This window comes from Cavia porcellus, unplaced genomic scaffold (genome assembly GCF_034190915.1).
Source record: "Cavia porcellus strain 051 isolate PalLab524CR breed Dunkin Hartley unplaced genomic scaffold, mCavPor4.1 scaffold_1, whole genome shotgun sequence".
Classification (NCBI taxonomy): Eukaryota; Metazoa; Chordata; class Mammalia; order Rodentia; family Caviidae; genus Cavia; species Cavia porcellus.
This window is the reverse complement of record NW_026947484.1, coordinates 143,016,114-143,033,048: the sequence shown is the minus strand read 5'-3', so window position 1 is coordinate 143,033,048 and position 16,935 is coordinate 143,016,114. Positions and strand designations below refer to the sequence as shown.

General features: G+C 45.1%; 1 protein-coding gene across 1 annotated transcript in view; it reads left to right on the top strand.

The window, feature by feature from the left end:
* Positions 1–15,465: 15,465 nt before the first annotated feature.
* Positions 15,466–16,935, top strand: part of LOC100723692 (high affinity immunoglobulin gamma Fc receptor I-like) — a 64,383-nt gene continuing 62,913 nt past the window's right edge. Inside the window, exon 1 of the mRNA XM_013142802.3 lies at positions 15,466–15,593. The gene's annotated coding sequence lies outside the window, so the exon portion shown is untranslated. The remainder of the gene's footprint in view (positions 15,594–16,935) is intronic.

The window sequence follows — 16,935 nt, the reverse complement described above, 5'->3', positions numbered from 1 at the left end:
GGCAGTTATCTTCAAGGCCAAGTCAGTAGATAGAATATGTGTGCACTTTAATGTATTAATATGGTGACAATAATAAACTATGTATATACTTATATGTACATGGGTGTGTGAGTGCTTAGGTGTTGGTTTGTATTTTACGTACTGAGTGAGTCTTTATGCTAGTGTCCCCTCTTCCCCGTTCTGTTTCTCCTGTGCTTACCTGAAGATGGAGGGGGGTATGTCTTAGCATGCAGTGAGCCAGGCCAGCCTCAGGAGCTCTCCTTGTTTCTCTCAGCTACTCTCTCTGTCTCTTTCTCTAGCTGGGATTTAGAGTCTTTTTTGGCTAGAAACCTCGCTGTGGCCCTTTAACTTTCCCTACCTATCCTCAAACCTTCTCTACAATATTAGGGAAGAATTGCTGTTTCTCCAAAAATGGAGAGGTTGTTTAGGATGATTTCGCAGGTGGCAATATCATTCAGAGGGCGACCACTGAGTCCAGACAGCTACCTGTGTCTAAGGAAGCAGTGCTGGCCGCAGACCACACATGGGAAAACTGAGCGTTCCAGGACTACCCACAGGTGTTCAAATCTGCAAAAGGGAGAGAGAACAAGGACTTGAGGGAACCAAAAGGAAAGGAGAGTCTTAGATCTCTTGTTTCTGAAATGTCTAGGTTTCTGATTTCTCCAGTAGATCATCAGGCCATGTGGGGCTTTCCAGGGAGCTCAGTTGAACCTGAGAGGGAGGCAATTTGGCTCTCCACAGTTGAGAAGGGCAGAGGTACCTTCCTTGCAAAAGTAACCCCTGTCCTCCCTGGCTAGGCTTGGGGAGGTTCCTGTGGTTCTGGGCACTGCTTGGTCCAGTGCCCAGTGCTTGGGAACGAGTGCCCCCCCTTCTCCCTTTCCCTCCTCTCCCCTCCCACCGACCACAGAGCAGTGGCCTCTGCCCATCGGGCTCCCTGTTTAGGCCCGGCGCGCTTCCAGACACTGGGCTTGTGGGGTGTCTTCTCTGGTCCACTCATGGGGGGCGCTCAGTGGGGCTTCATGCAAGGAACCTCATTGCTATCCCTTGGGGTAAGAGACCTCAGCATGGAAATGGGACTCATGTGGAAGGGGAAGGTCTGCTTACACAGCCTCCCTGTGGTTGAGTTCTCAGCCTTGTAGTGGGGGGCTGCCCATGGTGGGGAGGAGGAGGAGGAGGAGGAATAGGAAGTGGTACTTTGGACAGGGGACAACTAAGCTACCAGGGCCTCTTGACTCCAAAACCCTCACCCAGGAAGAACTGCTTTTGTGGCTACAGGGAAGGGATCAAGAGTTTCAAAGTGTTACCTCGCTTCGAATGTACCAGAATGAAACGCACTTATTTCATTTAAAACAAAATTGGGTGAGCTGTTTCTCTACTGTGGCAACACCAGGGTCTAGCCAGCAACAAATAGGACCACCTTCCTAAAGATAAACTGTCCCACAATCAGATAGAAGACTAGGCATCTGGGAACTGCTGTTTTATGCAATGTGTTTTTTCACTGGTTTCATTCTGCTTTGTTTGCTTTGATTTTATTGTCTCATGGTATACGCAGCAGTTTTGAAGATAGCGAGAGGCATTATGGTAGCCACTGATGATTTCCAATTATCGTGTTTTACAGTTCTGTTTTGCTTTCATTGTTCTGTTCTGATTAGTTTCATTCTATTTTGTTTTGTTTGATGTTATTCTCTTTAAAATACAAATAAAAGTAAAAGAAAATTCATCATCTGTTGCTTACTCAGTAACTTCTGCATTAGACTCAAATTTGGAATTTCTTGGTGAAATGGGGTCTAAAGCAACAATAAATAAACTTCAGAAATCCTGTAGCTTCTTTCTCTGTAAATAGATACTATTCAGGTCAACATCCCTTAAACAAGGATAGATTGAGGCAGTGAATCTTTCCTGGCATAGACAGGCTCATGGACCAACTGAGGCCACCCTGGTGACTCTGTTTTTAACTTGGATTCACAGTGTCCAGGGTAGACCCCACCACCAGCACCACCACCAATGCAGGCTGCCCTATGTTCACTGCTGCCCTCACTTCCAAGGAGGTTCCTCCCAGCAAGTCTCTCCCAGCTGCTGCCACCTGCTGTGGCTGCTTAGCCCAGCAGCTTATCTCCTTCCTGCTCCTTAATGTTTTATTCTGCTCCATAGTGAGACAGGGAATAGTGGCCAGGCTAAGACTCAGCATGTGAATCAGGGCTCCAGTGGCTCCTTGGGTTTTCAGGGATCTGCCAGAAGAATAGAAGAACGCAACAGTGATTTTGCTCACCAGCATTCAAGATTGCAGACTCGAAGCAGAAGAAACTCTGGGTCCTTCCACAATCATACTTGCTAAGTGGTTGTTTTTGCCAAGAGAGTAAGAGCCCCCACATGTGTAACACTTGCATGTGTAACACTTCAGAAATCCCAGTCCACTTCCATTGTCTGACCTGGACTGAGGCCCCTAAATGAACACATCTGCCCAGAAAACATAATTTTGAAGGGTAGAAGTGCAAACTCTGAAAGGATACAGTGAGATACTCATCACCTGGGCCAGGAATGGAACCTGGATCTAGGTAAGAGACAAGAATTCTACATGGAGCCTACTCATTGCTCATAGCAGCAAAACTCTGCCAACAATATGCAGAGAGACAATTGTTCCCAAACAAGCTTTTTATGGTGTGGGCTGCAAACTGGTACAGGTGTCCAAGGGAAAGATGTTTTATTTTGTGATTCTGTGGGCTACAAAACTCAGGGTCTTGCACTAGTAAGCTAAGTATCTACCACTGAACTACATGCACAGACCCTAAATTATGGCATTTATGAGAAACTTTGAGTAGACAAAGTTATAAATAGGAAACTATCTTATTTGGTCACACTTGACTCACAAAAAGGCTTTTTTGAGACTGCGTAACAGCGGGGTGTGGTGGCACACTCCCGTAGTCCCTGCAGTGAGAAGGCTGAGGCAAGAGGACTACTGCAAGTTCAAGGTCAGCCTGAAACACGTAGTGTGACCCTGTCTCAAAACGGAACAAAAACAAAAACCCTGCATAATAAATCCATGAGGAAACACTTCTGCAACCTCTACAGGGACTTTCTTTCTGATCTGAGATCATATATTGTCCACCTCCAGGTGTAGCGTTGGTAACCGTGAGAAGATAAAGTGGTTTGTATGTAAAGTAAGTAAAATTCTAATCTGAGGAAGAAATCAGAAACAAACTGAGAATTAGATGAAAGAGAAGAGAAGAGAATCAGCATAGAGAGATAACAAAGGAAAAGTTTTACTTAGCCCTTGGAAAGGAGGGGCCTTTTGAAGTATTTTGTTTCTATAGAAGAGAAAAGGCTCAGTCTTCCAGTCGATGTAATATTACACTCCAGCTGTTTAACTCGTGGAAAGCATTAGAAGCACATGTGACAGACAAATGCCAGCAATGTTTAATTGTTTGGGAAAACCAATCCCCTACCTTAGTGTGCTTTGATGCGTTATATATCTAAGTAGTCGGCTATTGCCAAGAAAATACTGTTAGGTGAAATGTTAGTAGTTTTTTTCTGTGTAGGTGTGTGGGGGTGATTTTTAAATAGAGATTTTCTCTGATTTTCCCTGTGGAGATGAAACTGAACAAACCAGGAGCACTGATGAAGGTGCTGATTCTGAGGGTCAGTTTGCTCTTGAAAGTGAAGATATGCAACATGTAGTCTCGCTTTTCTTGATGAGAAGCCATGTTGGGCAGTTACATGTCTATTTGAAAGACAGGAGCTATGACACTGAATACTGATTCTCTTGCTGAGGAGCCAGGCTAAATTCAGGATGAGTCATAAACACATTTGTGCTCCACAAGCAAATCAGCCTTCACCCTGACCATACAAGATTAGGCTCTGGTCACCCAGATCCAACACAACAGTTCTGGCCAACAGGACTTCAGATTTCATGTATGTACATCAACAACCTGGACCTTTGTTCTCATACCTCATCCTAAGCCACATTATAATTGTTCCTCTAGTCAGTTTCCAATTCCCAGGCCAGTGCTTGATGCTTCATGCTTCTGAGTGTCCTACACGCTCATATGGAGAAAGCAAGTGAGTTCGTCTCATCATCCCACACCACCCTGTACCTCAGCACTCAATGAGAAGAGTACTTCAGTGCTGGAGACCATAAATTCACAGTGACTAGTTTTGCCTATTTCTCTGTGGGATCAAAGGCAGCATTGGGATTGTTGATACCACCCATCTGGGATATCTTCTTGACTGTTCTAAGCCCAAGACCATCTTTGCCTTCTTCAGCCTTTTTAGGATTATACTCAAGGACAAGATACTTCTAAGCATAAAATCATTTACGCCTTCTTAAGGATTAGCCTCGGGTCAAGGTACTTCAAAAATAAGGTTGTCCACTTCCCCTGGAATCAGAGTCTTTAAAGAATTTTAATCCTTTGCTAGCCCCACCTACCACTGTATAGATCAAATAAATAGTGGCTGTTTTGGGGTAGAAGAAGTTGGATCCAGAGACATTGACTTCCCAGCCATTGTTGGAATACAACACTTGTTTCAATTTTTTATTTTTGTCATGATATTTTCGATATTAATGATCAGGGATCTTGGCCAGATTTTCGATATTGACAAGTTGGACTGTTGGCTGCTTTCCAGATATTCAGCATCTTACAGACCAGACTGCTGTGCTGTGCAGTTCAGTCCACTGCTAACAACTGGGGCGTCCCCTGCTATTAAACTTAAACCACATCAACATTAATTCTGTTTCTCTAACTTGCTGTCATCTTTAAACAAACATCCTTCTAACAGAACTATTTGTTTTCAGTGTAGTTTAAAAATGATGCTTATCAACCAGGTATGGGTGGTGCATGCCCGTAATTACATCACTAGGGAAGCTGAGGCAAGAGAATCTTTTTGAGTTCAAAGCCAGCCTCAACTTCATAGTGAGTTCAAGGCCAACATCTACTGCACAGTGGGTCCTGTCTCAAAAAAAAAAAAAAAAAAAAAAAAAAAAAAAAAAAAAAAGAAAAGAAAAAATACCCAATAAATGCAGCTTACATTTGCTGTGTATCCCAAAGCCTATTGCACTTGATCATATCATTCTATCATTTCTTACCTCCCTTCACATAAGCAGATTTAAAAACCAACCTGCCTAAGCCAATGTGGCCTACACCATTTGTTCATCACACGGGATCTTGAGTGACCCTTCCACATCTTCAATCTAGGCATGATTGAAATCTAAATGCATGTAGTCCCCATACCTAAGCCAGCACTTCATTCAAAAATGACAAACATCTCATTATCTGTACCCAGCTTGCCTCTGTACTGGTCAATCTCATGGGTTTTGCCAGTGGTGCAAGCCAGGAGCAGTGAACTTGTTGCTATGCCAGACGTCAGGGAGACAAACTTTCCCTGGTTTCATCCTAGTGGATTTCCAGGGAAATAACACTTGTAGTCAGTTCAGGCTGCAAAAGAAAATTCACTAGACTGAGTGGTTAAAGTTAGAGGGATTTCTTTTCCACTTCTTCAGGCAAGAAATTATAAGATCAAAATGCCAGCTGATGCACATGCTACCCTGGCCAGGTGTCTCTGAACTGCTTGCAAATGACCTAGTGCAAGAGGGGAAGGGAAGAGAAGAGGTATGGGGAGAGGTGGAGGAGGGCAGGGGTGGGAAGAAGCACGGTGGGAAGAATCAGTGGGACACTTTCTCCTCCCAATGTGGAGATAGTCAGAGAGCACCGGACTTTATTCTCTGGGACACCGATCACATGAGGAGCCCTCTGGTCCTCAGCTCTCTATGGACTCACTCCTAATACTTTGGTGTTGATGGCTAATGTTTCAACACAAAAACCCAAACATTTGGAAAGGACATAGATATCCAGTACAGAACCACTTGCACTTGAGATTTAGGAGAAGCAGACCGTACACATTTTGGAGTTTTTTGGAAGCCACCTAGGATGAAAGCAATCACTGCTTTGATCACTATTTTTTCGTGATTGATTTTATTCAAATCTGTTGTTTTTGATAGTATCAAGTCTGAAAGTATAGGCAACTGCTCTGAAGACGTCCCATTCTGTTTTGAATATTACCTGCTTTCGAAGTCCTATGATGTCTCCAATGTTTTGTTTTTATTGATATTATTATGCACTGCTATGTTCAATTATTTTGTGTGTGGTATCAGGGCTTGAACTCAGGACCCCATACTTGCCAGGCAGGTGCTTATGCTGCAGAGGTAAATCCCCAATCCTTGTTCAATTTTCCTATGCCTGATGATATAGACTTCTATTGAAGAGAACAAGACACATCTTAGTAACCACTGTAGATCTTATACTGTGGTTTTAGTCATGTTTTATGTCCATCCCTTTGCATTGAATGACCTTGTCTTGTTGTCTTTCTCATTTGGTTTTGTTCTTTTCAAAATAAAATAAAATAAAACTGCATACTGTCTGTGTGGGGTTTTGAAGCAGGATCCTCTTGTGGGCGGCGAATGTGAGCAAATGCTGTGACTGTGTTAAAGAGGGCTTTAGGGAAATCTTGCACCTTGTGGCTCGTGGTATTAGTTTTCGAGATGGCAAGTTCAATACTGCATTTCAGAGTTTGATTTAAACAAACAAACAAATTAACAAACAAGCACACAAACTAGGAAGCACTGGTTATGTCTCAAGAAAGGCAAATAATGTTGGGCTTTTGTGTCCACTCAGACAGGAAGACCCTGCGTCACTGAACTGTGGCTTTGGGTCTCCCAGCTCCTGCAAGGTTTCCCTCCAGAGCTTGGTGCCCCTGGCTGAATCCCTATATCCAGAAACCGCAGCATCTGCAGTTTTTACACTTGTACAACTCAGAAGCTTAACTTCATCCAGGAGAGGGGACAGCAACCACCCCTGCTGCATAAGAAGACAGCAATGGCCTCAGAGCTCTTGGTCCTGACCAAGTACGGCATCCCACGTCTACCTGGAAACCCTGGCACTGATCCTCTCCCCTGTCTCCTCCGTTCAGACAGTCAGGCCTGTGCACTTTCTTGCAAGCCCTTTCCCTGAATGCCTCCCAGTCTCTAGACTGATGGGGCCCTTGGGTTCCTGCTGCTGGTGCTTGTTCTGTTGGAATGTACTTGTCTCAGTGACCTAAGGGTGACCCAGCCCACGGGTCAATCTGGATCCTTGAGGCAGTTTCCTGGAGAAGAAACGGGGATTAACAAAGACAGGGCAAGAGACAAAGAGAGACGGAGACAAGCTGAGGAAGTCCAATCAAGTCTCGTATATTCATGGAAGGAGTAGTAAATATAAAGGGTGTGGAGGAGGAGGGATTTGGGCATTGATACGTCAGCAGGTAACTTTGCAACAGCGGCAAGATGGAGGTTCATAGGTCAGTTTGTATTCCGTGCAGCAGGCTCACAAGGCAGGCTAATTTACATAATTGCAAGGGCAGGCTGGCGTGACAGGAAGAGGCTACGGGGTGGTCTCTGATGGGTCATCGTCACATCTGTGTACCGTTATGTGAGCAGGAGAGGATCATGGTTGATGTAGGCGCAATATGTGCCCATATAAGGGAGAGGCGGGAAGATAGCAGTGGGGCAGTTGCACCGCCCCCTACATAGTCATCACAGGGGCAAAGCCTGACACCTAAGGGCCTTTGGCTATTTGAAATTATGAAACTTCCAACTCAGGCTAAGTCAGGTTTCTAGGTCAGTCTTGAATTTACTTGTTACCAGCTTATAAGTTTGAGTGTAAACATGAGTTTAGGGACCATCTGGTGGAGTAGAACACAGAGGTAGCCTGTGCAGACCTCTGGGGCACATGATCTCCATGGGGTCTTGAGATTGTCTTTAGTGACATAAGTGATTTATTTTTTCTCAACTGACAGCACCTGAGGGATGAACAATAATTTAGGGGAAATCCAAATTTCAGTCTCAGCGAGTGTAGGCATTTTGCTCCCTCTCTCAGGGAACTGACCTGTACTCATTCTGGCCTGGCCAAAAGAAACTGTAGGATTCCTCAGGAAGGGCTATGATGCCCCCTCGTGTCTGTATCAGGGATGGCACACAGCAGTCTCCAAGGTCCCAGCAGCTGTGGATATCCTGGTGGAGCTGGGACTGGACAGATCTCCTCAGGTCAAAGAAAACCAGCCTCAAGGCATACATGCCCAGCCAGTGCTCAGGATACTAGAAGTAGAAACCCTGCATCTTGGGGACTGATCAAGGTTCATGAGGAACCTTCTATTGCTGTAGCCATAAGAGCAGGTGTCCTTTCTCAAACACAAAGTAGAGGACCTTGAGAGAATTCAACCATCAATGCCTTCTGAGGCACTGTGCCCATGCCTGAAATGTAAGCTGCTCGGAGGCTGAGACAGGAGGATGGCAATGCCAATTTTGGTAATTCGGGGACATTCTTTCTCAGAAAATAAATTGATGAATATACCCCACATGTAGAGTGCTGGCCTGGCATGAACAAGGCACTTGCACAGATATTCCAAATTGAAATGTAATTTTTTTCAAATTTTAATGCAGATAATGAAGGATTTTTTAGCCTCAGAGAGTCTTTTTGTAAGAGTAACTTCAATGGAACATTCAGCAATTTTCTCATTTTTGTTTTTGTGTCTTTTTCATGTGTACTTGCACTATTTAAAAATAAAAGAAGGCCCAGGATATATGGCTTAGCTGCTCTCTGCCTGCCTGTTAAGCATAAGCTCCTGAGCTTGATTCCTAAAGCTTCCCCCTGCCTCCCTACCCCAAAAAAATTTGACTATGTAATGACTTGTTTTCATGAAAGCATTTTGGGGGCTGAGGATGTGGCTCAGTGTAGGGCTTGCCTGACATGTTGCAGGCCATGTGCACAGTCCCCAGCAAGGGAAACACGTCCAGGAAAATGATGCCATCAGTGTTTAACTAATGTCCACAGAAGTTATTTTTCAATCTCACATGTTTGCAATATGAACATATATACAAGTTATTGGAATTCTAGTGAATTCATTCCAATCTACCACTTGCAGTGCAACCTATGGTGAGTATAAAGGCACCAAGTCATATTCATAGTTGTGAGGAGCCAAGGGGGTCCTAACTGCAGCTAGGTTGATGCTTAACAGGAACAAAGGCCTTGACCCAGAGCCCAAAGCCAGATTTTATTAATTCTGCATGAGGGGAGTGGCTTGGAAATGAGTGCCCCCTAGTGGTGCGCGGTATGTGAATGCTATAAGCTGGGCTAGGAAGGAGGCCTGAAATCACCTCTGCAGTATGCAGAGAGGAGGATATGCAGAAAGAGTCATCTGCATAACGCAGTTCCAGGAAATATCTAATGTTTGGGGGTCCATAGCTCAGCTCTGATGGGTAATCTTTTATTCCCTGGGAAGTCATAGCCTCTTACCTGGAGGCTGGATCCCAGCCAACAGCATGGAGCTTGGCTGTCCCACAGAACCACAGCACTGGCTGGCTCACACATGGTTTTTGGGAGCTGTGGGAGCGAGGTACCAGTGACCTCTCACCTTGCTTCAAAGAGTACATGTCAGCACCTGGGCTAGATTGATTTGCATTGCTTAAAGCCAGTTGAAGGGATAAGGAACAGTCCTAGCCAGCTCTTTGCAGAGCAATACATGGCAATAGGGCCATACTTAATGAAAATGGAGATAATTGTTCCTCTTTCATGGTGAGTCATTCGGGTTGTCCTCCATATATATGTTCCTTTGCTGCTTAAATTATGATTAATAAGCATTCATAAGTGTGTAAAAGATGAGCATAATTTAAAATTAGATTAGAAGAAAATTATTATGAAGATGTTAATATTCACTAAATACAGGGATGGAATTTAGTTGAGTGTTTTTCTTCTTGTTCTTCATCTTCTTTTTCATCCTGTTTTCCTATTTTTTAATTTAAAGAATGATGGATAACAAGAGTAGAATAGATACGGAATGGACATGGGGCCAGTAGGAAGAAAATATAAAGGAGAGGGAAAGACATTTTTAGAGAGAACCTGGGGTACACTGCCACTGTCCCACCACCGCCTCACGTGACACTGTCTTCAGATATAAGAGTGCTCCTTTACTCTGGGTACAGGGAGCACATCTCAACTGAGGTTTGCTTTAGGTGAGAAGGAGGGGAAAGAAACAGAGTCCTTTCTGCTGCTGCTGTTTGCACAGATTGCTTCAGCTGCCATTTTTCACTATTCCTAGGTGTCCTTTTGGGGGTATTGTGTCCTGAGCCCCGCCCTACACAGGATATAAAACTCAGACTGTAAACATGCGATATACATGGCTATGAAAACTTTGATGAAAAATACAAACATTGAGTTTTATGTTTTTTATGTATGAGTGGATGAGTTTTTATTCATGTCACATTTTTCTCAAAGTTACCTGTGCTTCAAGCTTATTGGAAAAAATATGACACTCTTCACTCCCTCCTAGATTTCCTGTCCTGTGGATACCAAATTTCAGCAATACTACCCATTATTCAAGGTATTTCTTGACCTCTAAATGTTAGTATTCGTATTTTTCCATCTCAGACTCTAAATTGCAAGAAAACCTGGTGTTTTGTGCTTCCCTTCCTGCCAATCTACTCTTTAAGGCCACAAAGGCCGCTGCCTTAGCTTTCCAGAGCTAGAGAACTAAGAGATCCCACTTTGCTCCTTTGAGTCACCGGAAACTGCAAGACCTAGTGCCAAGCAAACACTTGCTGCTTCAGAGAAAATCCTGCTTCGGGGCAGATGCACACAGTTTGGGAACCTACAGAGGAAAAAGCCCTCTTCCATGCCTGCTGTTTCTCTTCTCTGCTGTCCTGTCTTCACCTCCTCTCAGTCTCCATCTCAGCATCTCCCGCTCTATGTCTTGGGGCCAGTGTTGCCCTGAGCCCTCTGGAATGCACTAGCCACCTGCATGCCAGGGACCTGAGTGCCGTGCCTTGAGTTGCAGGGCTGAGGAGTTTCATTTTGTGCCACACATTCAGACAAGGAATCCGATCCATGAAGCCATTTCCCAACCTGCTCAAGGGTGGCCAGCAGTGTCCCAGTGTAGACATCAGAGCTAGCAATTTGCAATTAAGTGCAAATCTAAAGAGCCAGAAAACAAACATGTGCAGTGCGGTAATCTTCCTGCATAAAGTGCAGTATTGTCAACTTTGGGCTCCAACTGTGGACCCCAAAGAATACACAATCATCAAGGGCTGAGTTCATGCCAGTCCAATTTCTCTGATTCATACTTTCTTACACCAAGACAGTTGATGCAATTGTGAGGTGTCCCAGGTTAGAGACAGCATGGATCATGGGGTTTAGTGGCAGCTACTTTTCCATGCAAGACATTTTCACCCCTGAGGAGGCCTGAGGGTCACCTGAGGCAAGGCAGCTCCCATGCTAGCGAGCCCCAGGACAGGCAGTGTGGCCCAGGACAGAGCAAACAAGCTTGCTGGCTCATCTGTCATGTTCTGAGACTTGAACTCACTGAGCGTCTGGCTGGATCTCAACTCCTGAGGAGCAGATGGACAGCACAGGGGACAAGACTGAGCATCACAAACGGCCTGGGAACAGATGGATGTGGGGACCTGATACATTCACTGCTCTATGCATCTCCTATCTGCATAGTTTATGGGACATGTTTCTGTCCCATAAACTAAGGGCAAAAGTCAAGTACTGGGTTTTAAAATTTTGTGCTTTACATCCATCCATATTGCTGGAGACAAGGCTCTCAAACCCCTGAAGTCAAATGACAGCTTGTGAAAGGGCAATGCTGGGCATCATGGGGTTCAAGTGCCACTTCAGCAGTGAAGGAAAAATGCCTTCCCATCAACTAAATAGAAAAGCCCACCAGGATGTGTATTTTGATTGCTGACCTGAGAGCCAAGAGTGCTCCCCACTGCCCTACAAGGCTTATGTGAACCTGTTCTGAAACACCCTTGGCGTTGTCCCGACGTGCAGAGCATCCGGTATGCCTCCCAATCGAGCCCGAGCATCTTCTCGGCATTTCCTAAAATGATGCCAAATTCACTTTGGGCTTAGGGCTGGAAAGAAGCCCTGGGAGCCTCCATCATAAGCCATGTGCTCTGCATCACTGTACCACACTTGTTCCCCTGAGGTGAAATTTCTGCAAACCACAGTGTGATTTCCATTTAATTGGGCTTCATATCTTTGCCCCTGACTAGGGAAGATCTATAATTGGCAGGGCAGGAAATGGCACTTTCTGGGTTCCTGACTGAAAGGATTTTGGCCCATTTGGGACACAGTAGCTGGTGGAAAGCTTGGAGGTGGAACCAGGGGGCTCTATCTTGAGCTCTATTTCCCTGCCCCTATAAATTTACCTGTGGCACAAAATGAACACCAATGGGCTACCTGCACATCACTAATGCCCCTCAGACACCACCCCAAACCTAAGCTACATATATGCCCCTACTCCATGTATCCCACAGGGAGAATGCCAGCTCCCCTGGAGACAATGCCAGACACCAGTGGGTCGGGGGTCTCTCCCCACATTCTTAAAATAAAGGTTATTTTGTATTTCATACTTCTTATCTTTTTAGCCATGCCACAATTCTATCACTGACCACACAGCACACCTACCAGGCACCACCACAATCTATTAGAGTGCACCAAGCTGGCTCAGCAATGGAGCAGAAGCTTTTGACATTTTGTCATGTAATTCTGGAGTAACTTTCAGTTACTCTGAAGTAAATTTCTTACCATGCATGTATACTTGTTGATCTAAAATAGAAAGCAATTAATGATATTTAATGTTTAGATAAGACACTCAAGCCAGACCACATTCACCTTTTGTGACTCTGAACTGATCCTAGGCTGGCCAGGCGAGGAGGCAGCACTTTGACACTTAGACTCACTGTTTTCTGAGTATTGAATAGGTTTATTACATTCTAATTTCTCCATCATAACCCCAACTTTCTATAGTTTTAAGAAAACATTCGTGTACCAAGGTTGCTAAGGCAAAGAGTACTGTAGCCATGTTCTCTTAGAGTATGTACAGTATTTTGGGGTGTGTGCAGTGTTCTTATGTACACAAAACCTCACCACACCAAACAGTTACCTGTGATAATAGAGCCCATTATATCTCAAAATGATACTCTGTGAATGTTGCAGCAAACTTCTTTAGGTGGCCTTGGATTGTCAGAGACTACTGTGGGTATATTCAAATTTTAGAGAGCTTATATGAGCATTCAGTGATCCCTAAATATACTCACTGTCAGCAGCTTAGCATTCTGCAAAGAGGATCATGAGAGGAAATAAGTGTTATTGGAAAAGGAAAAGAATTCTATTTGACTCGTTAAAGAGGTAAGCACTCACTTTTATATTAGTTGATGCTTTCTGCTTGGTAGAGTCTCTTGTGTTATTGCTTGCTCTGGGCTTTGGTTTGCCATTATGGGAACTCCAAACTCTAAGCCATCTTGGTCTACTAGCATTTCAAAGACACACTGTTATGGAATTTTTTTCCCTAACCAGTTAGTTATAAGACATTGAGCAAACTTTGGAGGCTAGGGAGTTCAAGAGCAATGTTTTAGCTGATTCAGTTTCCACCTTCTAATGAGGTTTCTCTTTCTGGCTTACAACCACTGAGTAGAGCAAGGGAAGAAGGACCCAGCTTGTAAGAGGAAAGAGAAGAGGGAGTGAGACAGAATTAATGATCTCTGTCTTGTCCTCATATTGCAGAGAGAGACAGACCACTCAGGGTTTCCTCCTCTTTCTTATGAGGGCACTAATCTCAATATGATCTTCCAGGGGTTCCATCTCCAAATACCACTACATTGGGGTGAAATCTCCAACAGAGGGATTTGGAGAGAACACAAACTTGCTGTACATTACAATACCTGCCTGGGCATTTAGCTCAGCAGCATAAGCTCCTGCCTTACAAGCACGCAGTTGTCAGTTCGATCCCCGGTACCTATAAAAAAAGTGAAAGCATTACAGTAGCTGCAGAGGCTGGTGAGGTTTGGTTTCTGCTGTGGTAATCACTGGTTTGTGAAGATTTTTGTTTTGTTTTGCTCTCAGTCACCCCTGGTTTTTAAAAAAAGTGTTTTTAAGTTTCTTTCACTTTTCAGGAAGACTTGTGTCAAACTGGTTTTAAACCAGGGACTTTCCACATGTGATATGAATATGATAATCACTACAATACAAAGAATGGTAACCTGATGTTGCCAAGTCTCCTCAATGAAAATATTTCTATTGCTCAGAACAGTCTAATACAAGAAGCCAAACTGCATCCTGAAATTTGGCACAGAAAACAGAATAAGCAACACCATTCCCAGGAAACATCAGTCATCCCTCACTGCTGTGCAGACTTCAGGTTCTGTGCTCACTCGAAAAACCAAGAGCCCAGAGCCCTACTCTCTGAGGGCTGGACAAACATTTGAAGGAATATGTGACTTTAAAGGGTTAGCAGTGCTTGCCATCAATTTAATTGGGGGATCTCAATTCAGAATGAATACTCTGATTTAGATGTATTAGGAGTAGGTTATCTTTAAAAAACACTTATGGAAGCTGTGCCTAGTGGCATACTTCTATAATCCCAGCACTGGGGAAGCTGAGGTAGGAGGATCATTACAAATTTGAGACAAGCCTGGTCTACAAAATGAGCTCAAAACCAGACTGAAACCCCATAGGGAGACCCTGTCTCAAAAAGACCAAAATGAAACAAAACAAAACAACTTACGGTTGAAATATTGACATATGGTATTGGTGTTTTGGTGAAATGCAATTAGGGGAAAAAAATTCCTTTCTCCGTTTTCCTGGGGAATTAAACCGAATAACCCAGAGAGCACATTTTGACCCGAAAGTCATCAGTCTTTAAAAATTAGTAATATTGATCTATGATTCTGCTTCTCTTGTTGAGGAGCTAAGCTTGGGCCTGTCTGAGTCACATACTGGAGCTCAAGGAGGAAATCAGCCTCACACTGACATTGCACCTCTTTGGCTCTCAGTGCCCTCTGCCTGGCCCTGGACACTCAGCAGCTTCATCTGCATGTTGCATCACGATCTGCAGATTCCTGCATCTGTTTGTAAACCGCAACCTGTTCTTTCTCTCCTGGACTCCAAATTCACAGGCCAGTGCGCCTGCCCACCTCATTTAGGAACGTTAAAGCTCAGCAGGTCAGTAGGTGCCTGTCATCATCTCCCAGCACCCTCTACCTCCACACGCAGCTCAGCATCTTCAGGAACAGGACACTGATCTCAGTAGTTCTGCCAGTCACTCTGATCCGTGTGTGTGTGTGTGTGTGTGTGTGTGTGTGTGCGCACGCGCGTGCGTGCGCTTGTGTGTCTTGTTGCTGGTGTGCTAAAAACAGAATTGAGAAGTTGTTTGTCCCTGAACCATGCCCACACAAAGGCTGAGGAAAGCTCTCACTTTTCAGAGGAGAAAAAAGCAAAACCTTGTTTTGACCTGGAAAAGTGGGCCCCTTTGACCTGTTTGTTAGGGGAACCTGATGACCTCTACCCTAGGGAAGCCTCCAGGTTACCTTGGGTAACAGCATTGAAGACACCATTCACTTTCTGGTTGAGGCAAGAGAGGGCCAGTGGATAGGGTGGGACGGGAACCAAAACCTCGACTCTCTTGTTTCCGCCTGATTTCTAAGAGGGCACCTTTCGCGCGTTCCGGAACCTAATGACCGCTACACTGCGGAAACCACCCTGAGGCACCGAGGCGTCTTCCGCAAGGTCTGCTGTGCTCTATCCTCTGTCGGTGTCCAACACAGGAGACTGCGTTCTAAAATTTTATGGGGTGGGGAGTCTCGGGAAGCTGAGAGGCAGGAGGCAAGGAGACTGCGGCTCGCGATGTGCTGCGGCCGCGGCCGAGCAGGGCGAATGCCCTGGGCCCAGGCTCCGGCTTCGGGACCCGGCCCCTCCCGCAGGGTTTCGGGTCCGGAGCGCAGCGCCCCGCTGTACGGGGCTCCGGGCTGACGCCGTGGCTGCCAGAGGCCGTGCAGGAGCCACGGGTTTGGGGCGCTGAGACCCTGGCTCCCCTGCCTGTCAGGTTTGGGCCCCGGGCCACTCTTCCTCCATGGCCCCGCCCCCCGCGCCTCTGCCTCGCCCTCCTCAGGCCAGGTCGCTGGAGTTTCTCTGCTCTAAAATACCTAGAACCAGCCCCAGCAGTGCCTTCCTTGGGCGATCCTTGCTGCCTTCCTTTGCAGACCAGGCCAGGAGGTTAAAGATACAGGAACAACTGAGTCGGATTTCCCAATGATCTAGTCTACTCCTGGGATTTTGAGAGTCCTTCTCAAAGGACAGCTTTTGTTTTATCCTTTACAATGCTCCACTCGTCTTTTATTTGCTTTTTAAACTTTATTCAATGGGTCCTGACTTTGACACCTCTCCCCACCTCCATTCCAGGATTGAACCCAAGGCCTTTGCACTAAACTGTATTCTCGGGCCTTTTTAGTTTTTGAGACTGAAAAACTCTCTAAATTTCTCAGAGCGGGTCTTAGCCAGTTTCCTGCCTCAGCCTCCCAGAGTCCAGGGTGGTTAGAGGTGTGTACCACTGCTGAGAGTTTAGGAGTCAGAAGTTAGTCTAGGGTAGATACAGTGGTAAAGGTGGTTTTCATCAAAAGCTCGTGTCAGGGTCAGTTGTCAGGGTCATCTCACAACAGGAAGAAAGCCATCCATCTCCTCCTGGATCCCTTTGCAGTAAATGTTAAGACTTCGAAGAATGTTCTGTTTTTTGCTAACCCAGTGTCCTTTGCCCAAGAAGTTCACATTCTCCCCAACCTGAGAGCTCACAATTGGTAGCTTATTTTACAATTGGGTGACCTGACTGACACATGAAGTACTTTATTTGGGATGTGAAAGTCCTGGGCCTTTGCTTCCAGGGAAAGACAATGGCCCCTAAGTAAGGGTCTGTGAGCTGCTTAGGACTCATTTGGCTGAGGCATTGTTTTTAGTTTTTTCTGAAGACATTGCTCATGGTATACAATGCAGTCCAATCATGTACTTAACAATCGTTTTTGAATGAAACCCTGAGTTTTCTACTAGTTTAGCTGCTAGCTAATGTTCTCAGCCACCC